The sequence below is a fragment of the Pseudophryne corroboree genome, unplaced genomic scaffold (assembly GCF_028390025.1).
Source record: "Pseudophryne corroboree isolate aPseCor3 unplaced genomic scaffold, aPseCor3.hap2 scaffold_1021, whole genome shotgun sequence".
NCBI classification, from domain to species: domain Eukaryota; kingdom Metazoa; phylum Chordata; class Amphibia; order Anura; family Myobatrachidae; genus Pseudophryne; species Pseudophryne corroboree.
Window position 1 is genome coordinate 14886 of NW_026967648.1, and position 21364 is coordinate 36249.

At 47.5% G+C, this 21364-nt stretch overlaps 20 non-coding genes and 5 pseudogenes across 20 annotated transcripts; 12 read left to right on the forward strand and 13 right to left on the reverse strand.

Annotated features, from left to right (window-relative positions):
- Window positions 1–590: 590 nt before the first annotated feature.
- Window positions 591–732, reverse strand: LOC134987825 (U1 spliceosomal RNA; annotated as a pseudogene).
- Window positions 733–884: 152 nt separating this feature from the next.
- Window positions 885–1048, reverse strand: LOC134987853 (U1 spliceosomal RNA). Its single transcript, XR_010193408.1, has one exon. It is a non-coding gene; the product is annotated as a U1 spliceosomal RNA (small nuclear RNA).
- Window positions 1049–1740: 692 nt separating this feature from the next.
- LOC134987830 (U1 spliceosomal RNA) lies at window positions 1741–1882 on the reverse strand (annotated as a pseudogene).
- A 152-nt stretch (window positions 1883–2034) lies between these two features.
- Window positions 2035–2198, reverse strand: LOC134987865 (U1 spliceosomal RNA). Its single transcript, XR_010193412.1, has one exon. It is a non-coding gene; the product is annotated as a U1 spliceosomal RNA (small nuclear RNA).
- Window positions 2199–2890: 692 nt separating this feature from the next.
- On the reverse strand, window positions 2891–3032 carry LOC134987831 (U1 spliceosomal RNA; annotated as a pseudogene).
- Window positions 3033–3184: 152 nt separating this feature from the next.
- LOC134987927 (U1 spliceosomal RNA) lies at window positions 3185–3348 on the reverse strand. Its single transcript, XR_010193470.1, has one exon. It is a non-coding gene; the product is annotated as a U1 spliceosomal RNA (small nuclear RNA).
- Window positions 3349–4039: 691 nt separating this feature from the next.
- On the reverse strand, window positions 4040–4181 carry LOC134987832 (U1 spliceosomal RNA; annotated as a pseudogene).
- Window positions 4182–4333: 152 nt separating this feature from the next.
- On the reverse strand, window positions 4334–4497 carry LOC134987877 (U1 spliceosomal RNA). Its single transcript, XR_010193422.1, has one exon. It is a non-coding gene; the product is annotated as a U1 spliceosomal RNA (small nuclear RNA).
- A 6755-nt stretch (window positions 4498–11252) lies between these two features.
- LOC134987912 (U5 spliceosomal RNA) lies at window positions 11253–11368 on the reverse strand. Its single transcript, XR_010193456.1, has one exon. It is a non-coding gene; the product is annotated as a U5 spliceosomal RNA (small nuclear RNA).
- Window positions 11369–11643: 275 nt separating this feature from the next.
- On the reverse strand, window positions 11644–11759 carry LOC134987901 (U5 spliceosomal RNA). The gene has a single exon (XR_010193446.1). It is a non-coding gene; the product is annotated as a U5 spliceosomal RNA (small nuclear RNA).
- Window positions 11760–12037: 278 nt separating this feature from the next.
- Window positions 12038–12153, reverse strand: LOC134987894 (U5 spliceosomal RNA). The gene has a single exon (XR_010193438.1). It is a non-coding gene; the product is annotated as a U5 spliceosomal RNA (small nuclear RNA).
- Window positions 12154–12439: 286 nt separating this feature from the next.
- Window positions 12440–12555, reverse strand: LOC134987890 (U5 spliceosomal RNA). The gene has a single exon (XR_010193434.1). It is a non-coding gene; the product is annotated as a U5 spliceosomal RNA (small nuclear RNA).
- A 270-nt stretch (window positions 12556–12825) lies between these two features.
- On the reverse strand, window positions 12826–12941 carry LOC134987903 (U5 spliceosomal RNA). The gene has a single exon (XR_010193448.1). It is a non-coding gene; the product is annotated as a U5 spliceosomal RNA (small nuclear RNA).
- Window positions 12942–13085: 144 nt separating this feature from the next.
- On the forward strand, window positions 13086–13248 carry LOC134987845 (U1 spliceosomal RNA). Its single transcript, XR_010193401.1, has one exon. It is a non-coding gene; the product is annotated as a U1 spliceosomal RNA (small nuclear RNA).
- A 671-nt stretch (window positions 13249–13919) lies between these two features.
- On the forward strand, window positions 13920–14083 carry LOC134987945 (U1 spliceosomal RNA). The gene has a single exon (XR_010193487.1). It is a non-coding gene; the product is annotated as a U1 spliceosomal RNA (small nuclear RNA).
- A 152-nt stretch (window positions 14084–14235) lies between these two features.
- On the forward strand, window positions 14236–14398 carry LOC134987867 (U1 spliceosomal RNA). Its single transcript, XR_010193414.1, has one exon. It is a non-coding gene; the product is annotated as a U1 spliceosomal RNA (small nuclear RNA).
- A 671-nt stretch (window positions 14399–15069) lies between these two features.
- Window positions 15070–15233, forward strand: LOC134987944 (U1 spliceosomal RNA). The gene has a single exon (XR_010193486.1). It is a non-coding gene; the product is annotated as a U1 spliceosomal RNA (small nuclear RNA).
- Window positions 15234–15385: 152 nt separating this feature from the next.
- On the forward strand, window positions 15386–15548 carry LOC134987864 (U1 spliceosomal RNA). The gene has a single exon (XR_010193411.1). It is a non-coding gene; the product is annotated as a U1 spliceosomal RNA (small nuclear RNA).
- Window positions 15549–16219: 671 nt separating this feature from the next.
- LOC134987820 (U1 spliceosomal RNA) lies at window positions 16220–16383 on the forward strand. Its single transcript, XR_010193388.1, has one exon. It is a non-coding gene; the product is annotated as a U1 spliceosomal RNA (small nuclear RNA).
- Window positions 16384–16535: 152 nt separating this feature from the next.
- LOC134987851 (U1 spliceosomal RNA) lies at window positions 16536–16698 on the forward strand. Its single transcript, XR_010193406.1, has one exon. It is a non-coding gene; the product is annotated as a U1 spliceosomal RNA (small nuclear RNA).
- Window positions 16699–17313: 615 nt separating this feature from the next.
- On the forward strand, window positions 17314–17477 carry LOC134987947 (U1 spliceosomal RNA). The gene has a single exon (XR_010193489.1). It is a non-coding gene; the product is annotated as a U1 spliceosomal RNA (small nuclear RNA).
- Window positions 17478–17629: 152 nt separating this feature from the next.
- LOC134987855 (U1 spliceosomal RNA) lies at window positions 17630–17771 on the forward strand (annotated as a pseudogene).
- A 693-nt stretch (window positions 17772–18464) lies between these two features.
- Window positions 18465–18628, forward strand: LOC134987968 (U1 spliceosomal RNA). Its single transcript, XR_010193510.1, has one exon. It is a non-coding gene; the product is annotated as a U1 spliceosomal RNA (small nuclear RNA).
- Window positions 18629–18780: 152 nt separating this feature from the next.
- On the forward strand, window positions 18781–18943 carry LOC134987874 (U1 spliceosomal RNA). The gene has a single exon (XR_010193421.1). It is a non-coding gene; the product is annotated as a U1 spliceosomal RNA (small nuclear RNA).
- A 670-nt stretch (window positions 18944–19613) lies between these two features.
- On the forward strand, window positions 19614–19777 carry LOC134987810 (U1 spliceosomal RNA). Its single transcript, XR_010193379.1, has one exon. It is a non-coding gene; the product is annotated as a U1 spliceosomal RNA (small nuclear RNA).
- The last annotated feature ends 1587 nt before the right edge of the window (window positions 19778–21364 follow it).

Genomic DNA, 21364 nt, shown 5'->3' on the forward strand with positions numbered 1-21364 from the left:
CAACTGCAGGGAGAACACATATTTTCAGATGAACATGGGAGGGCAGAAGGCTGCCTAAAACTGAAGCACCCCCAAACAACAAACCAAATGCAACTACTAGTGCAAGCATTCCTGGGGGAAGGCCTGCAGCAGATGGATTTGCATATGGTGATGTCATCCAAGCAGTGGGTCAAAGTTGGCTTCAACCCTCGTCTGCATATGAAAAGAAAAAAGGGGTGTGCAGGGCATGGCGGTCTTTTGCGGCGCTTGGATGACCCCTAGTTCGCATTAAACACCTCCACCCTCCTTCGGTGTGGGGCTCATGTTGGCTATGCCCCAGCCCCTGAAGCATTCAAGCTGATTTCTTGCAGCAGCTGGGCACTGTAACAGCTCCAGAGCTGCTCTGTAAAGCAAGTAAAAGGGTGTGGGCCCTGCAGCACTACCTGTAGTTTGCATTGTGCGTTGGAAGGCACAAAGTAAGCAGACGGGAGAAGTCAGGATAGTGCACAAGGGTATAGAAGGAGGGGCTCAAGAAAAAAGAAGTGGAAACAGACAGCAAACTAGGCTGGAGAGAGACCTGAGACAAAGAGATCTGAATTATATGAGAGCCGACCAGGGGAAACACAAATTATGCAGTCAAGTTTCCCACATTTGGGGAAATCGCAGGGGCGGCACACCCAGAGTGCAATGGGTGAGCCTTGCCCTGGGAGAAGCATCTTCATGATCATAGTATCTCACCTGGCAGGTAAGTAGGAGTTGGGCTAGAGCTGGGGAGGGTCGCTGCTCGGGCACCCCCCTGTCAAGTGAAGGAGATCCAACTGAGGCAGCACAAGGGAACTCTCGAAAGAAGAACAAGGCTAGAGGAAGATCTGAGACAAAGAAATCTGACTTTTACCCGAGCTGATCAGAGGAAAGCACAAACACAGTCCCCCACTACCACAAATAATGCAGTTGAGTTTCCCACATTTGGGGAAATCACAGGGGTCAGCATACCCAGAATGCAATGAATGAACCTAACCCTGGGAGAACAATCTTCATGACCATGGTATCTCCTATGCAAAATAAGTATGATTTGGGATAGGGCTGGGGAGGGCCGCTGCTCAGGCACATCTCTGTCAAGTAAAGGAGATTCAACTGAGGCAGCACAAGGGAACTCTCATCTGGGGACAACAACTGCAGGGAGAACACATATTTTCAGATGAACATGGGAGGGCAGAAGGCTGCCTAATACTGAAGCACCCCCAAACAACAAACCAAATGCAACAACTAGTGCAAGCATTCCTGGGGGAAGGCCTGCAGCAGATGGATTTGAATATGGTGATGTCATCCAAGCAGTGGGTCAAAGTTGGCTTCAACCCTCGTCTGCATATGAAAAGAATAAAGGGGTGTGCAGGGCATGGCGGCCTTTTGCGGCGCTTGGATGACCCCTAGTTCGCATTAAACACCTCCACCCTCCTTCGGTGTGGGGCTCATGTTGGCTATGCCCCAGCCCCTGAAGCATTCAAGCTGATTTCTTGCAGCAGCTGGGCACTGTAACAGCTCCAGAGCTGCTCTGTAAAGCAAGTAAAAGGGTGTGGGCCCTGCAGCACTACCTGTAGTTTGCATTGTGCGTTGGAAGGCACAAAGTAAGCAGACGGGAGAAGTCAGGATAGTGCACAAGGGTATAGAAGGGAGGGGCTCAAGAAAAAAGAAGTGGAAACAGACAGCAAACTAGGCTGGAGAGAGACCTGAGACAAAGAGATCTGAATTATATGAGAGCCGACCAGGGGAAACACAAATTATGCAGTCAAGTTTCCCACATTTGGGGAAATCGCAGGGGCAGCACACCCAGAGTGCAATGGGTGAGCCTTGCCCTGGGAGAAGCATCTTCATGATCATAGTATCTCACCTGGCAGGTAAGTAGGAGTTGGGCTAGAGCTGGGGAGGGTCGCTGCTCGGGCACCCCCCTGTCAAGTGAAGGAGATCCAACTGAGGCAGCACAAGGGAACTCTCGAAAGAAGAACAAGGCTAGAGGAAGATCTGAGACAAAGAAATCTTACTTTTACCAGAGCTGACCAGAGGAAAGCACAAACACAGTCCCCCACTACCACAAATAATGCAGTTGAGTTTCCCACATTTGGGGAAATCACAGGGGTCAGCATACCCAGAATGCAATGAATGAACCTAACCCTGGGAGAACAATCTTCATGACCATGGTATCTCCTATGCAAAATAAGTATGATTTGGGATAGGGCTGGGGAGGGCCGCTGCTCAGGCACATCTCTGTCAAGTAAAAGAGATTCAACTGAGGCAGCACAAGGGAACTCTCATCTGGGGACAACAACTGCAGGGAGAACACATATTTTCAGATGAACATGGGAGGGCAGAAGGCTGCCTAAAACTGAAGCACCCCCAAACAACAAACCAAATGCAACTACTAGTGCAAGCATTCCTGGGGGAAGGCCTGCAGCAGATGGATTTGCATATGGTGATGTCATCCAAGCAGTGGGTCAAAGTTGGCTTCAACCCTCGTCTGCATATGAAAAGAAAAAAGGGGTGTGCAGGGCATGGCGGCCTTTTGCGGCGCTTGGATGACCCCTAGTTCGCATTAAACACCTCCACCCTCCTTCGGTGTGGGGCTCATGTTGGCTATGCCCCAGCCCCTGAAGCATTCAAGCTGATTTCTTGCAGCAGCTGGGCACTGTAACAGCTCCAGAGCTGCTCTGTAAAGCAAGTAAAAGGGTGTGGGCCCTGCAGCACTACCTGTAGTTTGCATTGTGCGTTGGAAGGCACAAAGTAAGCAGACGGGAGAAGTCAGGATAGTGCACAAGGGTATAGAAGGGAGGGGCTCAAGAAAAAAGAAGTGGAAACAGACAGCAAACTAGGCTGGAGAGAGACCTGAGACAAAGAGATCTGAATTATATGAGAGCCGACCAGGGGAAACACAAATTATGCAGTCAAGTTTCCCACATTTGGGGAAATCGCAGGGGCAGCACACCCAGAGTGCAATGGGTGAGCCTTGCCCTGGGAGAAGCATCTTCATGATCATAGTATCTCACCTGGCAGGTAAGTAGGAGTTGGGCTAGAGCTGGGGAGGGTCGCTGCTCGGGCACCCCCCTGTCAAGTGAAGGAGATCCAACTGAGGCAGCACAAGGGAACTCTCGAAAGAAGAACAAGGCTAGAGGAAGATCTGAGACAAAGAAATCTGACTTTTACCAGAGCTGACCAGAGGAAAGCACAAACACAGTCCCCCACTACCACAAATAATGCAGTTGAGTTTCCCACATTTGGGGAAATCACAGGGGTCAGCATACCCAGAATGCAATGAATGAACCTAACCCTGGGAGAACAATCTTCATGACCATGGTATCTCCCATGCAAAATAAGTATGATTTGGGATAGGGCTGGGGAGGGCCGCTGCTCAGGCACATCTCTGTCAAGTAAAGGAGATTCAACTGAGGCAGCACAAGGGAACTCTCATCTGGGGACAACAACTGCAGGGAGAACACATATTTTCAGATGAACATGGGAGGGCAGAAGGCTGCCTAATACTGAAGCACCCCCAAACAACAAACCAAATGCAACAACTAGTGCAAGCATTCCTGGGGGAAGGCCTGCAGCAGATGGATTTGAATATGGTGATGTCATCCAAGCAGTGGGTCAAAGTTGGCTTCAACCCTCGTCTGCATATGAAAAGAATAAAGGGGTGTGCAGGGCATGGCGGCCTTTTGCGGCGCTTGGATGACCCCTAGTTCGCATTAAACACCTCCACCCTCCTTCGGTGTGGGGCTCATGTTGGCTATGCCCCAGCCCCTGGAGCACTCAAGCTGATTTCTTGCAGCAGCTGGGCACTGTAACAGCTCCAGAGCTGCTCTGTAAAGCAAGTAAAAGGGTGTGGGCCCTGCAGCACTACCTGTAGTTTGCATTGTGCGTTGGAAGGCACAAAGTAAGCAGACGGGAGAAGTCAGGATAGTGCACAAGGGTATAGAAGGGAGGGGCTCAAGAAAAAGTAGTGGAAACAGACAGCAAACTAGGCTGGAGAGCGACCTGAGACAAAGAGATCTGAATTATATGAGAGCCGACCAGGGGAAACACAAATTATGCAGTCAAGTTTCCCACATTTGGGGAAATCGCAGGGGCAGCACACCCAGAGTGCAATGGGTGAGCCTTGCCCTGGGAGAAGCATCTTCATGATCATAGTATCTCACCTGGCAGGTAAGTAGGAGTTGGGCTAGAGCTGGGGAGGGTCGCTGCTCGGGAACCCCCCTGTCAAGTGAAGGAGATCCAACTGAGGCAGCACAAGGGAACTCTCGAAAGAAGAACAAGGCTAGAGGAAGATCTGAGACAAAGAAATCTGACTTTTACCAGAGCTGACCAGAGGAAAGCACAAACACAGTCCCCCACTACCACAAATAATGCAGTTGAGTTTCCCACATTTGGGGAAATCACAGGGGTCAGCATACCCAGAATGCAATGAATGAACCTAACCCTGGGAGAACAATCTTCATGACCATGGTATCTCCTATGCAAAATAAGTATGATTTGGGATAGGGCTGGGGAGGGCCGCTGCTCAGGCACATCTCTGTCAAGTAAAGGAGATTCAACTGAGGCAGCACAAGGGAACTCTCATCTGGGGACAACAACTGCAGGGAGAACACATATTTTCAGATGAACATGGGAGGGCAGAAGGCTGCCTAATACTGAAGCACCCCCAAACAACAAACCAAATGCAACAACTAGTGCAAGCATTCCTGGGGGAAGGCCTGCCGCAGATGGATTTGCATATGGTGATGTCATCCAAGCAGTGGGTCAAAGTTGGTTCAAACACCTTTGCAAAGTTCTATAAGTTTGATACCCTGGCTGAGGAGGACCTCCTGTTTGCTCAATCGGTGCTGCAGAGTCATCCGCACTCTCCTGCCCATTTGGGAGCTTTGGTATAATCCCCATGGTCCTTACGGAGTCCCCAGCATCCTCTAGGACGTAAGAGAAAATAAGATTTTAAACCTACCGGTAAATCTTTTTCTCGTAGTCCGTAGAGGATGCTGGGTGCCCGTCCCAAGTGCGGTCTACTTCTGCAAGACTTGTATATAGTTATTGCTTACATAAGGGTTATATGTTAGTTTTCATCGGTCTTGGACCGATGCTATGTTGTTTTTATACTGTTAACTGGGTAGTATATCACAAGTTATACGGTGTGATTGGTGTGGCTGGTATGAATCTTGACCTTGGATTAACAAAAATCCTTTCCTCGTACTGTCCGTCTCCTCTGGGCACAGTTTCTCTAACTGAGGTATGGAGGAGGGGCATAGAGGGAGGAGCCAGTGCACACCCAGATCTAAAGTCTTTCTTAAAGTGCCCATGTCTGCTGTGGAGCCCGTCTATCCCCCATGGTCCTTACGGAGTCCCCATCATCCTCTACGGACTACGAGAAAAAAAAATTACCGGTAGGTTTAAAATGTTATTTTTTTCTCTGCAACCCACTGCTAAATTGTGCTTCCTAGCTGTTTTTTATAAAATCACTTAATTAAATCTAACTCTGATTACGTCAGAGAAGGCCAGGTACCCTACACCATAAGAGGGGGTTTGAAATTTTGACTTGTCTTCTTAAAGATCACCAAAATCTGATGACAAGGTCAATTACATCCCTGGGTGGGATTGAACCACCAACCTTTTGGTTAATAGCCCATGTAAGTGCAAGAAATCCTGAAGCACTCACTCATCATGGGAAAGTACCAATGTGTTTCTTACAAAAATTCTCCAGATTATTGACTTTTTAAAGTTTTTCTAGGAAACGTTCTAGATGAATGATTATTAGCCTTTGTCAGTATTGACTTTTGCAACGTGTCTCTGTGGCGCAATCGGTTAGCATGTTTGGCTATTAACCAAAAGGTTGGTGGTTCAATCCCACCCAGGGATGTAATTGACCTTGTAATCAGATTTTGGTGATCTTTAAGTAGACAAGTCAAAATTTCAAAAAAACCCCTTATGGTGTAGGGTACCTGGCCTTCTCTGATGTAATCAGAGCTAGATTTGATTAAGTGATTTTATAAAAAAAACAGCTAGGAAGCACAGTTTAGCAGTGGGTTGCAGAGAAAAAAAAATATGCTGGCAGAAAAGTCCAATTGAGTGATTAAACAGCTCTTCATTTTCTGATTTTATGTTTATGCTAACAAATTTGCTCTCTGAAAAGTGTCCACAAAGCCAAGTCTCTGATTAACACCTTTGTAGGAATGGTTTTTCACCTATTACTGAAATAAACTTGCTTCATTGGAAAGGCATCAAAGATGCATCCTCATTTCAATGTCTACTGAAATAATACAGGTTGACACCAGGAAACGTCACTGCATCCTTGCTGCTTCCTCATGGGGAAGTCTGTTTAATGTGAAAACAAGGTGATATCTAATCAGCACACAGGTAAGGAATTAAGAAAATCTTTCTTTATGGGTGAAGATGTTTCTCACAAATTGTTGTCCCAATGCATCATTGAAATTCAAGATGGAAGATGATTTTCATATATCACTTGTACATTTTGCATTGCTCTTCTGGTGACAATGTAGTTTGTTTTTGTCAATTACCATTTCAGTAATAGGGTAAAGAAAATTAAGTGGATTTTTTAAAGAAAACAATGCTGTCAATATACTATTAAAACAAATTAAAATGATAAAAGTTATTGTACTTTAAGTAAAAATAAAAGAGCCAAAATATCAATCCCAGTTTTTGATTACTTTAATTATAAAAAAAAAAATGCACATAGCAGAGGATAGTTTCGATCAATCAACCTCTGGGTTATGGGCCCAGCATGCTTCCATTGCACTACTCTGCTGCTCATGGAAGTGTAAGAGATCCTGAAGACTAAATTGATTAAAGGCCTAAAAGTACTGGACTATAAGGAAAGACTTACTAGGCTGAATATTTATACACTAGAAAAGAGGTGCCTAAGAGGAGATATTATTAATATCTTCAAATATGTAAAGATACATAACAAAGAGTTATCAGAGGAATTATTTATTAAAAGAACACGTGGTCACTCGCTGCGACTGGAGGAAAGTTCAGAACGCAATGGAGGAAAGGTTTCTTCACTGTTAGGGCAATCAGGATGTGGAATTCCCTGCCAGGGAAGGTGGTAATGGCGGACTCTGTAATTGGATTTAAAAAAGGAATGGATACATTTCTGAATGAAAAAGCTATCCAAGGTTATAATACTTAAAATATCAACATGGTTAATCCGGGGGTAACATGAGTTATAGTAGCTAACTAGTCATAAAACATTATTCAGCAAGTATGTAGAATCATCACAACTTAAAACAGGTTGAACACGATGGGCAATTTGCCTCTATTCAACCTCAAAAACTATGTTACTATGTTATTGTAGTATACAGAACACCACAATGCAATGAGCAGTGATAGTGAGCACTGATGAGGATACTAGAACTGACACTGAGCAGCAAGATGCAGCACTGGACTATTAGTAATGTACTGTAGTATGCTGAGCATCACAATGCAGCACAAGACAATGAGCAGTGATACTGAGCACTGATGAGGATACTACTGAGAACTGACACTGAGCAGGAGAGACACACTACTAGTATTACTGAGCAGCAATAAGTAACCACTGATACTGAGCACTGATATTGAGATTTCCACTGAGAGAACATAGCCACGTCCTCTCCGCTCTCTCTTCAATGCACGAGTAAAAATGGCAGCAACGCGCAGCTCTTTATATGGAATCCGAATCTCGCGAGAATCCGACAGCGGGATGATGACATTTTCCCTTGTTCAGGTTTTCCGAGTCAGGCGGGAACAACCGAGCCTGCCTCGGACCAGTGTAAACCACGTGGAGTTCGTGGGGAATTCGGTTCTCGGAGAACCGAACCCGCTCCTCTCTACCTTATACCCATCAATTTTTTTATTTTCAATCTAAGCCCCTGCAGTTTTCTGTAAGCATCTGCTTCGCTATGATGATCAACAAGTCACAAGGGCAAACACTCAGGGTTTGAGGCGTAGATCTTAGGACCAGCTGCTACAAGCATGGCAGAGGTGTCACTATCACTGGTGACACCCAGAGAGGTGGCGAGGGAGATTGTAATGCAGTGCGCGCAGATAAGCAGCGCAATGGTAAAAAGGAGGCATGGTTTCATAGGTAGGGGCGTGGCCTGGTGGCCTGAATCTACATTTTGTTGCTCCGGGTGTCCCGGGGGTTGGGGGCTGCACCCGGGGACTAGTGTGTGAGCGGTGCTGGCTCCTGCACAGTGACAGGGCATGGCCACCCAGCATGACGCCTCCCTTCTTGACCATGCTGTAATTGCAGTCGCACTGCAGTTCAGCGTGATCATAAAAAATGGTGTAGGCTCCTGCTGGTGCAGACTGTATGTGCGCGCAGGAAGCCGCCACCATTTTTGTGATCACAGCGGCTGAATGTGATGTCATACAGCCGCTGTGACCACGCCCCCTGTGTCTCCTCCGTTGCAGACCCCATTTTGAAGCCTTGCCCCCGCACCGCTCCATCCCTGACTTAGAAATGGAGTGTTGCTGACCCACCTCTCCCCCCCTTCCCCGCCCCGATTGACAGGCAGAGGCGATCACATTCTATGCGGGGTGCCGCAGAAAATGCAGGCACATGCGTATGCTCTTAGCAATTTTTGCAGTTGGATCGCTTATTGTGATTGCAATCCAACCTGAATCAGGCCCTATTACCTATCACAATGCGCTGCGGGCAGTACAAAATTGGGTTAATATAGGAGAAAAACCCCCAGACCTGTGCTCCTTAACTGTACCTGGTGGCTAGTGGAGCGGCTGCCCAGTAATCAGTGTCCACCGCAGTGCGCACACGGCCCACCCCCTACGGCCTCGCTCCCCTTCATCAGCGGCCTCGTGATCCGGAAGGGTGGTGTGTGTGTGACTGACCTTAGGATGAAACCGGAGCCTCCACTGCAGTGACCCAGCAACCAGGGCACGGGAGTATACAGCGCCGCTCGGAGTGATGAAGCTGCAGTAAAGATGTCTATTAGACCTAGCCTGCTGCAGCCCTTGTAGATTCTCATAAAACAAGTTCTTCTTTTCTTGTCAAAATTAATAGCTAAGAATAGGCTGCCTGAGGCAGGCCCCTGTTAATTGGCCTGCTACTGAAGGCACCAACTACAAACTGAGCTCCCTGTTCATGGAAGCGGGGTTATAGAGGAGAATGCACTGAGCTTCTTGGGAACAGTCAAAAGCTTTGAGCCGGTTGGTGCCTCAGATCAAGATCCTACTCTACACCCCAATGTGAATCCTTGTGGAGTCCAGTGTACCCCACAGAAGAAATTAATGTGTCACACCCATTGGCAGCAACCTTAGAATAGCTGCTGACGGGCACAATTGAGAAAGGAAGGGGGGGGGGACATTTGAATCCAGCACATAGATGCAATTCAAATATGTAATTTGTACCTTCCTATTTTAAAATATAATGGATGAACCTCACCCTGTGAGAACAATCTTCATGATCAAGAGATCTAATATGTAAAATAAGTATGAGTTGGGATAGGGCTGGGGAGGGTGGCAGCTCGGGCAGCCCCTCCCCCGTCAAGTTAAGGAGATTCAAATGAGGAAGCACAAGGGAACTCTCGTCTGGGGACAACAACTGCAGGGAGACCACATCTTTTCAGATGAACATGGGAGGGCGGAAGGCTGCCTAATACTGAAGCACCATCAAATATCAAACCATATCCAACAACTAGTACAAGCATTCCTGGGGGAAGGTCTGCAGCAGACGGATTTGCATACGGTGATGTCATCCAAGCAGTGGGCCAAAGTTGGCTGGAACCCTCATCTGCATATAAAAAGAGAAAAGGGGCATGCAGGGCATGGCGGCCTTTTGCAGTGCTTGGATGACCCCTAGTTTGCATTAAACACCCCCACCCTCCTTTGGTGTGGGGCTCATGTTGGCCATGCCCCATCCCCTGAAGCATTCATGCTGATTTCTTGCAGCAGCTGGGCACTGTAACAGCTCCAGAGCTGCTCTGTAAGGCAAGTAAAAGGGTGTGGGCCCTGCAGCACCACCTGTAGTTCGCATTGTGCGTTGGATGGCACAAAGTAAGCAGACGGGAGGAGAAGTCAGGATAGTACACAAGGGCATCCTTTTCTCTTAGTCCGTAGAGGATGCTGGGGTCACATTAAGAACCATGGGGTATAGACGGGATCCGCAAGAGACATGGGCACTTTAAGACTTTCAAAGGGTGTGAACTGGCTCCTCCCTCTATGCCCCTCCTCCAGACTCCAGTTATAGGAACTGTGCCCAGGGAGACGGACATTTCGAGGAAAGGATTTATTGTTAAACTAAGGTGAGCATCTTACCAGCTCACACCTTAAGCATGCCGCAGAACGTGGCATTCAACAGAACACAAGCCAACGGCATGAACAATTGCAGCAAAAAGCTGACCAGAACCGTAACACAACATGTGTATAACCACAAGTAATAACTGCAGACACAGTATGGACTGGGACGGGTGCCCAGCATCCTCTACGTACTAAGAGAAAAGGATTTACTGGTAGGTATTAAAATCCTATTTTCTCATACGACCTAGAGGATGCTGGGGTCACATTAAGAACCATGGGGTTATACCAAAGCTCTTGAACGGGTGGGAGAGTGCGTACGACTCTGCAGCACCGAATGACCTAACTTGAGGTTATCATCAGCCAAGGTATCAAACTTGTAAAACTTAGCAAAAGTGTTTACTAAATAGCTGCTCGGCAAAGTTGCAATGCCGAGACTCCCCGACCAGCTGCCCAGGATGAACCCACCTTTCTAGTAGAATGGGTCTTCACCTAATTCAGTAACGGCAATCCTGCCGTGGAATGAGCATGCTGAATCTTACCACAGATCCAGCGCATAATGGTCTGCATGGAAGCAGGACACCCAATCATGTTGGGAGCATACAGGACAAACAGAGCCTCTGTTTTCCTAATCTGAACCGTTCTGGTGACTTAAATTTTCAAAGTTCTGACCACAGCCAGAGACTTTGACTCAACGAAGGTGTCAGTGGCCAAAGGCACCATGTGGAAAGATGAACCACCTTCGGCAGAAATTGTTGACGTGTCCTCAATTCTGCTCTATCTTCATGAAAGATCAAATAAAGGCTCTTGTGATACTGCATGGTTTGTACTGTTTTCCATGTGCTCCCAGATCTTTCAAGCAAGTAGCATGGTCAAGAAAGTTCTGTTTGAAAAGAAACAAACATTTACTGTCATTGTTATGCAAATAAACTTACATTAAAGCTAACAAGAAAGCACACTCGTTCTGTCTTTAAACTGATAAAAGAAACCCCAATAATATGGGGCATGCAAAAATTGAGATAAAACTCAGTTTTGCTCCTCTCCACGGAAATCTTTAATAAAAGGCGAAATATTTGTTAGTTCTGAAGAGAAACCAGAGCATGACCAAGATTCCACCTGTCGCCTGAGTGCCATGCCAGCAGTTCTCATTCAGCTCAAAGTGAGCACCCAATTTGAATGAAAGAAAGCAGATTTCTCACCAGGCTTCCCCTTGCTATAAACATGGTTTGTACTCTTTTCCATGTGCTCCCAGATCTTTCAAACAATTAGTGTGGTCAAGAAAGTTCTGTTTGAAAAGAAACAAACATTTACTGTCATTTCTATGCAAATGAGCTTACATTAAAGCACACTCGTTCTATCTTTAAACCAATAAAATAAAACCCCAATAAGATGGGGCATGCAAAAATTGAGATAAAACTCAGTTTTGCTCCTCTCCACGGAAATCTTTAGTAAAAGGCGAAAGATTTGTTCGTTCTGAAGAGAAACCACAGCATGACCAAGATTCTACCTGTCGCCTGAGTGCCATGCCAGCAGTTCTCATTCAGCTCAAAGTGAGCACCCAATTTGAAAGAAAGAAAGAAAGCAGATTTCTCACCAGGCTTCCCCTTGCTATAAACATGGTTTGTACTCTTTTCCATGTGCTCCCAGATCTTTCAAGCAATTAGTATAGTCAAGAAAGTTCTGTTTGAAAAGAAACAAACATTTACTGTCATTTCTACGCAAATGAGCTTACATTAAAGCACACTCGTTCTATCTTTAAACTGATAAAAGAAACCCCAATAAGACGGGGCATGCAAAAATTGAGATAAAACTCAGTTTTGCTCCTCTCCACGGAAATCTTTAGTAAAAGGCGAAAGATTTGTTCGTTCTGAAGAGAAACCAGAGCATGACCAAGATTCCACCTGTCGCCTGAGTGCCATGCCAGCAGTCCTCATTCAGCTCAAAGTGAGCACCCAATTTGAAAGAAAGAAAGCAGATTTCTCACCAGGCTTCCCCTTGCTATAAGCATGGTTTGTACTCTTTTCCATGTGCTCCCAGATCTTTCAAGCAATTAGTATGGTCAAGAAAGTTCTGCTTGAAAAGAAACAGACATTTATTGTCATTGTTATGCAAATAAACTTACATTAAAGCTAACAAGAAAGCACACTCGTTCTGTCTTTAATCCGATAAAAGAAACCCCAATAATATGGGGCATGCAAAAATTGAGATAAAACTCAGTTTTGCTCCTCTCCACGGAAATCTTTAGTAAAAGGCGAAAGATTTGTTCGTTCTGAAGAGAAACCAGAGCATGACCAAGATTCCACCTGTCGCCTGAGTGCCGTGCCAGCAGTCCTCATTCAGATCAAAGTGAGCGCCCAATTTGAAAGAAAGCAGATTTCTCACCTGTCTTCTCCTTGCTATAAGCATGGTTTGTACTGTATTCCATGTGCTCCCAGATCTTTCAAGCAAGTAGCATGGTCAAGAAAGTTCTGTTTGAAAAGAAACAAACATTTACTGTCATTTCTATGCAAATGAGCTTACATTAAAGCACACTCATTCTATCTTTAAACCGATAAAAGAAACCCCAAAAAGATGGGGCATGCAAAAATTTAGATAAAACTCGGTTTTGCTCCTCTCCACGGAAATCTTTAATAAAAGGCGAAAGATTTGTTCGTTCTGAAGAGAAACCAGAGCATGACCAAGATTTTTATCTGAAAATATGTGTTCTCCCTGCAGTTGTTGTCCCCAGATGAGAGTTCCCTTGTGCTGCCTCAGTTGAATCTCCTTTACTTGACAGGGGGATGCTCGAGCAGCGACCCTCCCCAGCTCTAGCCCAACTCCTACTTACCTGCCAGGTGAGATACTATGATCATGAAGGTGCTTCTCCCAGGGCAAGGCTCACCCATTGCACTCTGGGTGTGCTGCTTCTGCGATTTCCCCAAATGTGGGAAACTTGACTGCATAATTTGTGTTTCCCCTGGTCGGCTCTCGTATAATTCAGATCTCTTTGTCTCAGGTCTCTCTCCAGCCTAGTTTGCTGTCTGTTTCTACTTCTCTTTACTTGAGCCGCTCCCTTCTATGCCCTTGCGCACTATCCTGACTTCTCCCGTCTGCTTACTTCGTGCCTTCCAACGCACAATGCAAACTACAGGTAGTGCTGCAGGACCCACACCCTTTTACTTGCCTTACAGAGCGTCTCTGGAGCAGTTACAGTGCCCAGCTGCTGCAAGAAATCAGCTTGAATGCTTCAGGGGCTGGGGAATAGCCAACATGAGCCCCACACCGAAGGAGGGTGGAGGTGTGTAATGCGAACTAGGGGTCATCCAAGCGCCGCAAAAGGCCGCCATGCCCTGCACGCCCCTTGTCTCTTTTCATATGCAGACGAGGGTTGAAGCCAACTTTGACCCACTGTTTGGATGACATCACCATATGCAAATCCATCTGCTGCAGGCCTTCCCCCAGGAATGCTTGCACTAGTTGTTGCATTTGGTTTGTTGTTTGGGGGTGCTTCAGTATTAGGCAGCCTTCTGCCCTCCCATGTTCATCTGAAAATATGTGTTCTCCCTGCAGTTGTTGTCCCCAGATGAGAGTTCCCTTGTGCTGCCTCAGTTGAATCTCCTTTACTTGACAGAGATGTGCCTGAGCAGCGGCCCTCCCCAGCCCTATCCCAAATCATACTTATTTTGCATAGGCGATACCATGGTCATGAAGATTGTTCTCCCAGGGTGAGGTTCATTCATTGCATTCTGGGTATGCTGACCCCTGTGATTTCCCCAAATGTGGGAAACTCGACTGCATTATTTGTGGTAGTGGGGGACTGTGTTTGTGCTTTCCTCTGGTCAGCTCTGGTAAAAATCAGATTTCTTTATTTCAGATCTTCCTCTAGCCTTGTTCTTCTTTCGAGAGTTCCCTTGTGCTGCCTCAGTTGGATCTCTTTCACTTGACAGGGGGGTGCCCGAGCAGCGACCCTCCCCAGCTCTAGCCCAACTCCTACTTACCTGCCAGGTGAGATACTATGATCATGAAGGTGCTTCTCCCAGGGCAAGGCTCACCCATTGCACTCTGGTTGTGCTGCCCCTGTGATTTCCCCAAATGTGGGAAACTTGACTGCATAATTTGTGTTTCCCTTGGTCGGCTCTCGTATAATTCAGATCTCTTTGTCTCAGGTCTCTCTCCAGCCTAGTTTGCTGTCTGTTTCCACTTCTCTTTTCTTCAGCCGCTCCCTTCTATGCCCTTGCGCACTATCCTGACTTCTCCCGTCTGCTTACTTCGTGCCTTCCAACGCACAATGCAAACTACAGGTAGTGCTGCAGGGCCCACACCCTTTTACTTGCCTTACAGAGCAGCTCTGGAGCAGTTACAGTGCCCAGCTGCTGCAAGAAATCAGCTTGAATGCTTCAGGGGCTGGGGCATAGCCAACATGAGCCCCACACCGAAGGAGGGTGGAGGTGTGTAATGCGAACTAGGGGTCATCCAAGAGCCGCAAAAGGCCGCCATGCCCTGCACGCCCCTTTTCTCTTTTCATATGCAGACGAGGGTTGAAGCCAACTTTGACCCACTGCTTGGATGGCATCACCATATGCAAATCCATCTGCTGCAGGCCTTCCCCCAGGAATGCTTGCACTAGTTGTTGCATTTGGTTTGTTGTTTGGGGGTGCTTCAGTATTAGGCAGCCTTCTGCCCTCCCATGTTCATCTGAAAATATGTGTTCTCCCTGCAGTTGTTGTCCCCAGATGAGAGTTCCCTTGTGCTGCCTCAGTTGAATCTCCTTTACTTGACAGAGATGTGCCTGAGCAGCGGCCCTCCCCAGCCCTATCCCAAATCATACTTATTTTGCATAGGAGAGACCATGGTCTTGAAGATTGTTCTCCCAGGGTGAGGTTCATTCATTGCATTCTGGGTATGCTGACCCCTGTGATTTCCCTAAATGTGGGAAACTCAACTGCATTATTTGTGGTAGTGGGGGACTGTGTTTGTGCTTTCCTCTGGTCAGCTCTGGTAAAAGTCAGATTTCTTTGTTTCAGTTCTTCCTCTAGCCTTGTTCTTCTTTTGAGAGTTCCCTTGTGCTGCCTCAGTTGGATCTCCTTCACTTGACAGGGGGGTGCCCGAGCAGCGACCCTCCCCAGCTCTAGCCCAACTTCTACTTACCTGCCAGGTGAGATACTATAATCATGAAGGTGCTTCTCCCAGGGCAAGGCTCACCCATTGCACTCTGGATGTGCTGCCCCTGCGATTTCCCCAAATGTGGGAAACTTGACTGCATAATTTGTGTTTCCCCTGGTCGGCTCTCGTATAATTCAGATCTCTTTGTCTCAGGTCTCTCTCCAGCCTAGTTTGCTGTCTGTTTCCACTTCTCTTTTCTTAAGCCGCTCCATTCTATGGCCTTGCGCACTATCCTTACTTCTCCCGTCTGCTTACTTTGTGCCTTCCAATGCACAATGCAAACTACAGGTAGTGCTGCAGGGCCCACACCCTTTTACTTGCCGTACAGAGCAGCTCTGGAGCTGTTACAGTGCCCAGCTACTGCAAGAAATCAGCTTGAATGCTTCAGGGGCTGGGGCATAGCCAACATGAGCCCCACACCAAAGGAGGGTGGAGGTGTTTAATGCGAACTAGGGGTCATCCAAGCGCCGCAAAAGGCCGCCATGCCCTGCACGACACTTTTCTCTTTTCATATGCAGACGAGGGTTGAAGCCAACTTTGACCCACTGCTTGGATGACATCACCATATGCAAATCCATCTGCTGCAGGCCTTCCCCCAGGAATGCTTGCACTAGTTGTTGCATTTGGTTTGTTGTTTGGGGGTGCTTCAGTATTAGGCAGCCTTCTGCCCTCCCATGTTCATCTGAAAATATGTGTTCTCCCTGCAGTTGTTGTCCCCAGATGAGAGTTCCCTTATGCTGCCTCAGTTGAATCTCCTTTACTTGACAGAGATGTGCCTGAGCAGCGGCCCTCCCCAGCCCTATCCCAAATCATACTTATTTTGCATAGGAGATACCATGGTCATGAAGATTATTCTCCCAGTGTGAGGTTCATTCATTGCATTCTGGGTATGCTGACCCCTGTGATTTCCCCAAATGTGTGAAACTCGACAGCATTATTTGTGGTAGTGGGGGACTGTGTTTGTGTTTTCCTCTGGTCAGCTCAGGTAAAAGTCAGATTTCTTTGTCTCAGATCTTCCTCTAGCCTTGTTCTTCTTTCGAGAATTCCCTTGTGCTGCCTCAGTTGGATCTCCTTCACTTGACAGGGGGGTACCCGAGCAGCGACCCTCCCCAGCTCTAGCCCAACTCCTACTTACCTGCCAGGTGAGATACTATGATCACGTAGGTGCTTCTCCCAGGGCAAGGCTCACCCATTGCACTCTGGGTGTGCTGCTCCTGCGATTTCCCCAAATGTGGGAAACTTGACTGCATAATTTGTGTTTCCCCTGGTCGGCTCTCGTATAATTCAGATCTCTTTGTCTCAGGTCTCTCTCCAGCCTAGTTTGCTGTCTGTTTCCACTTCTCTATTCTTAAGTGCCTTCCAATGCACAATGCAAACTACAGGTAGTGCTGCAGGGCCCACACCCTTTTACTTGCCGTACAGAGCAGCTCTGGAGCTGTTACAGTGCCCAGCTGCTGCAAGAAATCAGCTTGAATGCTTCAGGGGCTGGGGCATAGCCAACATGAGCCCCACACCGAAGGAGGGTGGGGGTGTTTAATGCGAACTAAGGGTCATCCAAGCGCCGCAAAAGGCCGCCATGCCCTGCATACCCCTTTTCTCTTTTCATATGCAGATGAGGGTTCCAGCCAACTTTGGCCCACTGCTTGGATGACATCACCGTATGCAAATCCGTCTTCTGCAGAACTTCCCCCAGGAATGCTTGTACTAGTTGTTGCATTTGGTTTGTTGTTTGGGGGTGCTTCAGTATTAGGCAGCCTTCTGCCCTCCCATGTTCATCTGAAAATATGTGTTCTCCCTGCAGTTGTTGTCCCCAGATGGGAGTTCCCTTGTGCTGCCTCAGTTGAATCTCCTTTACTTGACAGAGATGTGCCTGAGCAGCGGCCCTCCCCAGCCCTATCCCAAATCATACTTATTTTGCATAGGAGATACCATGGTCATGAAGATTATTCTCCGAGGGTGAGGTTCATTCATTGCATTTTGGGTATGCTGACCCCTGTGATTTCCCCAAATGTGGGAAACTCGACTGCATTATTTGTGGTAGTGGGGGACTGTGTTTGTGCTTTCCTCTGGTCAGCTCTGGTAAAAGTCAGATTTCTTTGTCTCAGATTTTCCTCTAGCCTTGTTCTTCTTTCGAGAGTTCCCTTGTGCTGCCTCAGTTGGATCTCCTTCACTTGACAGGGGGGTACCCGAGCAGCAACCCTCCCCAGCTCTAGCCCAACTCCTACTTACCTGCCAGGTGAGATACTATGATCATGAAGGTGCTTCTCCCAGGGCAAGGCTCACCCATTGCACTCTGGGTGTGCTGCTCCTGCGATTTCCCCAAATGTGGGACACTTGACTGCATAATTTGTGTTTCCCCTGGTCGGCTCTCGTATAATTTAGATCTCTTTGTCTCAGGTCTCTCTCCAGCCTAGTTTGCTGCCTGTTTCCACTTCTCTTTTCTTGAGCCGCTCCCTTCTATGCCCTTGCGCACTATCCTGACTTCTCCCGTCTGCTTACTTTGTGCCTTCCAACGCACAATGCGAACTACAGGTAGTGCTGCAGGGCCCACACCCTTTTACTTGCCTTACAGAGCAGCTCTGGAGCTGTTACAGTGCCCAGCTGCTGCAAGAAATCAGCTTGAATACTTCAGGGGCTGGGGCATAGCCAACATGAGCCCCACACCGAAGGAGAATGGAGGTGTTTAATGCGAACTAGGGGTCATCCAAGCGCCGCAAAAGACCGCCATTCCCTGCATAACCCTTATTCTCTTTTCATATGCAGATGAGGGTTCCAGCCAACTTTGGCCCACTGCTTGGATGACATCACCGTATGCAAATCCGTCTTCTGCAGACCTTCTCCCAGGAATGCTTTTACTAGTTGTTGCATTTGGTTTGTTGTTTGGGGGTGCTTCAGTATTAGGCAGCCTTCTGCCCTCCCATGTTCATCTGAAAATATGTGTTCTCCCTGCAGTTGTTGTCCCCAGATGAGAGTTCCCTTGTGCTGCCTCAGTTGAATCTCCTTTACTTGACAGAGATGTGCCTGAGCAGCGGCACTCCCCAGCCCTATCCCAAATCATACTTATTTTTCATAGGAGATACCATTATCATGAAGATTGTTCTCCCAGGGTGAGGTTCATTCATTGCATTCTGGGTATGCTGACCCCTGTGATTTCCCCAAATGTGGGAAACTCGACTGCATTATTTGTTGTAGTGGGGGACTGTGTTTGTGCTTTCCTCTGGTCAGCTCTGGTAAAAGTCAGATTTCTATGTCTCAGATATTCATCTAGCCTTGTTCTTTTATCGAGAGTTTCCTTGTGCTGCCTCAGTTGGATCTCCTTCACTTGACAGGGGGGTACCCGAGCAGCGACCCTCCCCAGCTCTAGCCCAACTCCTACTTACCTGCCAGGTGAGATACTATGATCATGAAGGTGCTTCTCCCAGGGCAAGGCTCACCCAATGCACTCTGGGTGTGCTGCTCCTACGATTTCCCCAAATGTGGGACACTTGATTACATAATTTGTGTTTCCTCTGGTCGGCTCTCGTATAATTCAGATCTCTTTGTCTCAGGTCTCTCTCCAGCCTAGTTTGCTGTCTGTTTCCACTTCTCTTTTCTTGAGCCGCTCCCTTCTATGCCCTTGTGCACTATCCTGACTTCCCCGTCTGCTTACTTTGTGCCTTCCAACGCACAATGCAAACTACAGGTAGTGCTGCAGGGCCCACACCCTTTTACTTGCTTTACAGAGCAGCTCTGGAGCTGTTACAGTGCCCAGCTGCTGCAAGAAATCAGCTTGAATGCTTCAGGGGCTGGGGCATAGCCAACATGAGCCCCACACCGAAGGAGGGTGGAGGTGTTTAATGCGAACTAGGGGTCATCCAAGCGCCGCAAAAGGCCGCCATGCCCTGCACACCCCTTTTTTATTTTCATATGCAGACGAGGGTTGAAGCCAACTTTGACCCACTGCTTGGATGACATCACCATTTGCAAATCCGTCTGCTGCAGGCCTTCCCCCAGGAATGCTTGCACTAGTTGTTGCATTTGGTTTGTTGTTTGGGGGTGCTTCAGTATTAGGCAGCCTTCTGCCCTCCCATGTTCATCTGAAAATATGTGTTCTCCCTGCAGTTGTTGTCCCCAGATGAGAGTTCCCTTGTGCTGCCTCAGTTGAATCTCCTTTACTTGACAGAGATGTGCCTGAGCAGCGGCCCTCCCCAGCCCTATCCCAAATCATACTTATTTTGCATAGGAGATACCATGGTCATGAAGATTGTTCTCCCAGGGTGAGGTTCATTCATTGCACTCTGGGTATGCTGACCCCTGTGATTTCCCCAAATGTGGGAAACTCGACTGCATTATTTGTGGTAGTGGGGGACTGTGTTTGTGCTTTCCTCTTGTCAGCTCTGGTAAAAGTCAGATTTCTTTGTCTCAGATCTTCCTCTAGCCTTGTTCTTCTTTCGAGAGTTCCCTTGTGCTGCCTCAGTTGGATCTCCTTCACTTGACAGGGGGTGCCCGAGCAGCAATCCTCCACAGCTCTAGCCCAACTCCTACTTACCTGCCAGGTGAGATACTATGATCTTCACTGTTAGGGCAATCAGGATGTGGAATTCCCTGCCAGGGAAGGTGGTAATGGCGGACTCTGTAATTGGATTTAAAAAAGGAATGGATACATTTCTGAATGAAAAAGCTATCCAAGGTTATAATACTTAAAATATCAACATGGTTAATCCGGGGGTAACATGAGTTATAGTAGCTAACTAGTCATAAAACATTATTCAGCAAGTATGTAGAATCATCACAACTTAAAACAGGTTGAACACGATGGGCAATTTGCCTCTATTCAACCTCAAAAACTATGTTACCATATGTTACTATATTACTATGTTACTGTTATGTTATGTTCTCGGAGAACCGAACCCGCTCCTCTATATATACTATATTACTATGTTACTGTAGTATACAGAACACCACAATGCAATGAGCAGTGATAGTGAGCACTGATGAGGATACTAGAACTGACACTGAGCAGCAAGATGCAGCACTGGACTATTAGTAATGTACTGTAGTATGCTGAGCACCACAATGCAGCACAAGACAATGAGCAGTGATACTGAGCACTGATGAGGATACTACTGAGAACTGACACTGAGCAGGAGAGACACACTACTAGTATTACTGAGCAGCAATAAGTAACCACTGATACTGAGCACTGATATTGAGATTTCCACTGAGAGAACATAGCCACGTCCTCTCCGCTCTCTCTTCAATGCACGAGTAAAAATGGCAGCAACGCGCAGCTCTTTATATGGAATCCGAATCTCACGAGAATCTGACAGCGGGATGATGACATTTTCCCTTGTTCAGGTTTTCCGAGTCAGGCGGGAACAACCGAGCCTGCCTCGGACCAGTGTAAACCACGTGGAGTTCGTGGGGAATTCGGTTCTCGGAGAACCGAACCCGCTCCTCTCTACCTTATACCCATCAATTTTTTTTTATTTTCAATCTAAGCCCCTGCAGTTTTCTGTAAGCATCTGCTTCGCTATGATGATCAACAAGTCACAAGGGCAAACACTCAGGGCTTGAGGCGTAGATCTTAGGACCAGCTGCTACAAGCATGGCAGAGGTGTCACTATCACTGGTGACACCCAGAGAGGTGGCGAGGGAGATTGTAATGCAGTGCGCGCAGATAAACAGCGCAATGGTAAAAAGGAGGCATGGTTTCATAGGTAGGGGCGTGGCCTGGTGGCCTGAATCTACATTTTGTTGCTCCGGGTGTCCCGGGGGTTGGGGGCTGCACCCGGGGACTAGTGTGTGAGCGGTGCTGGCTCCTGCACAGTGACAGGGCATGGCCACCCAGCATGACGCCTCCCTTCTTGACCATGCTGTAATTGCAGTCGCACTGCAGTTCAGCGTGATCATAAAAAATGGTGTAGGCTCCTGCTGGTGCAGACTGTAGAGAAAAGCTGCTGTGACCACGCCCCCT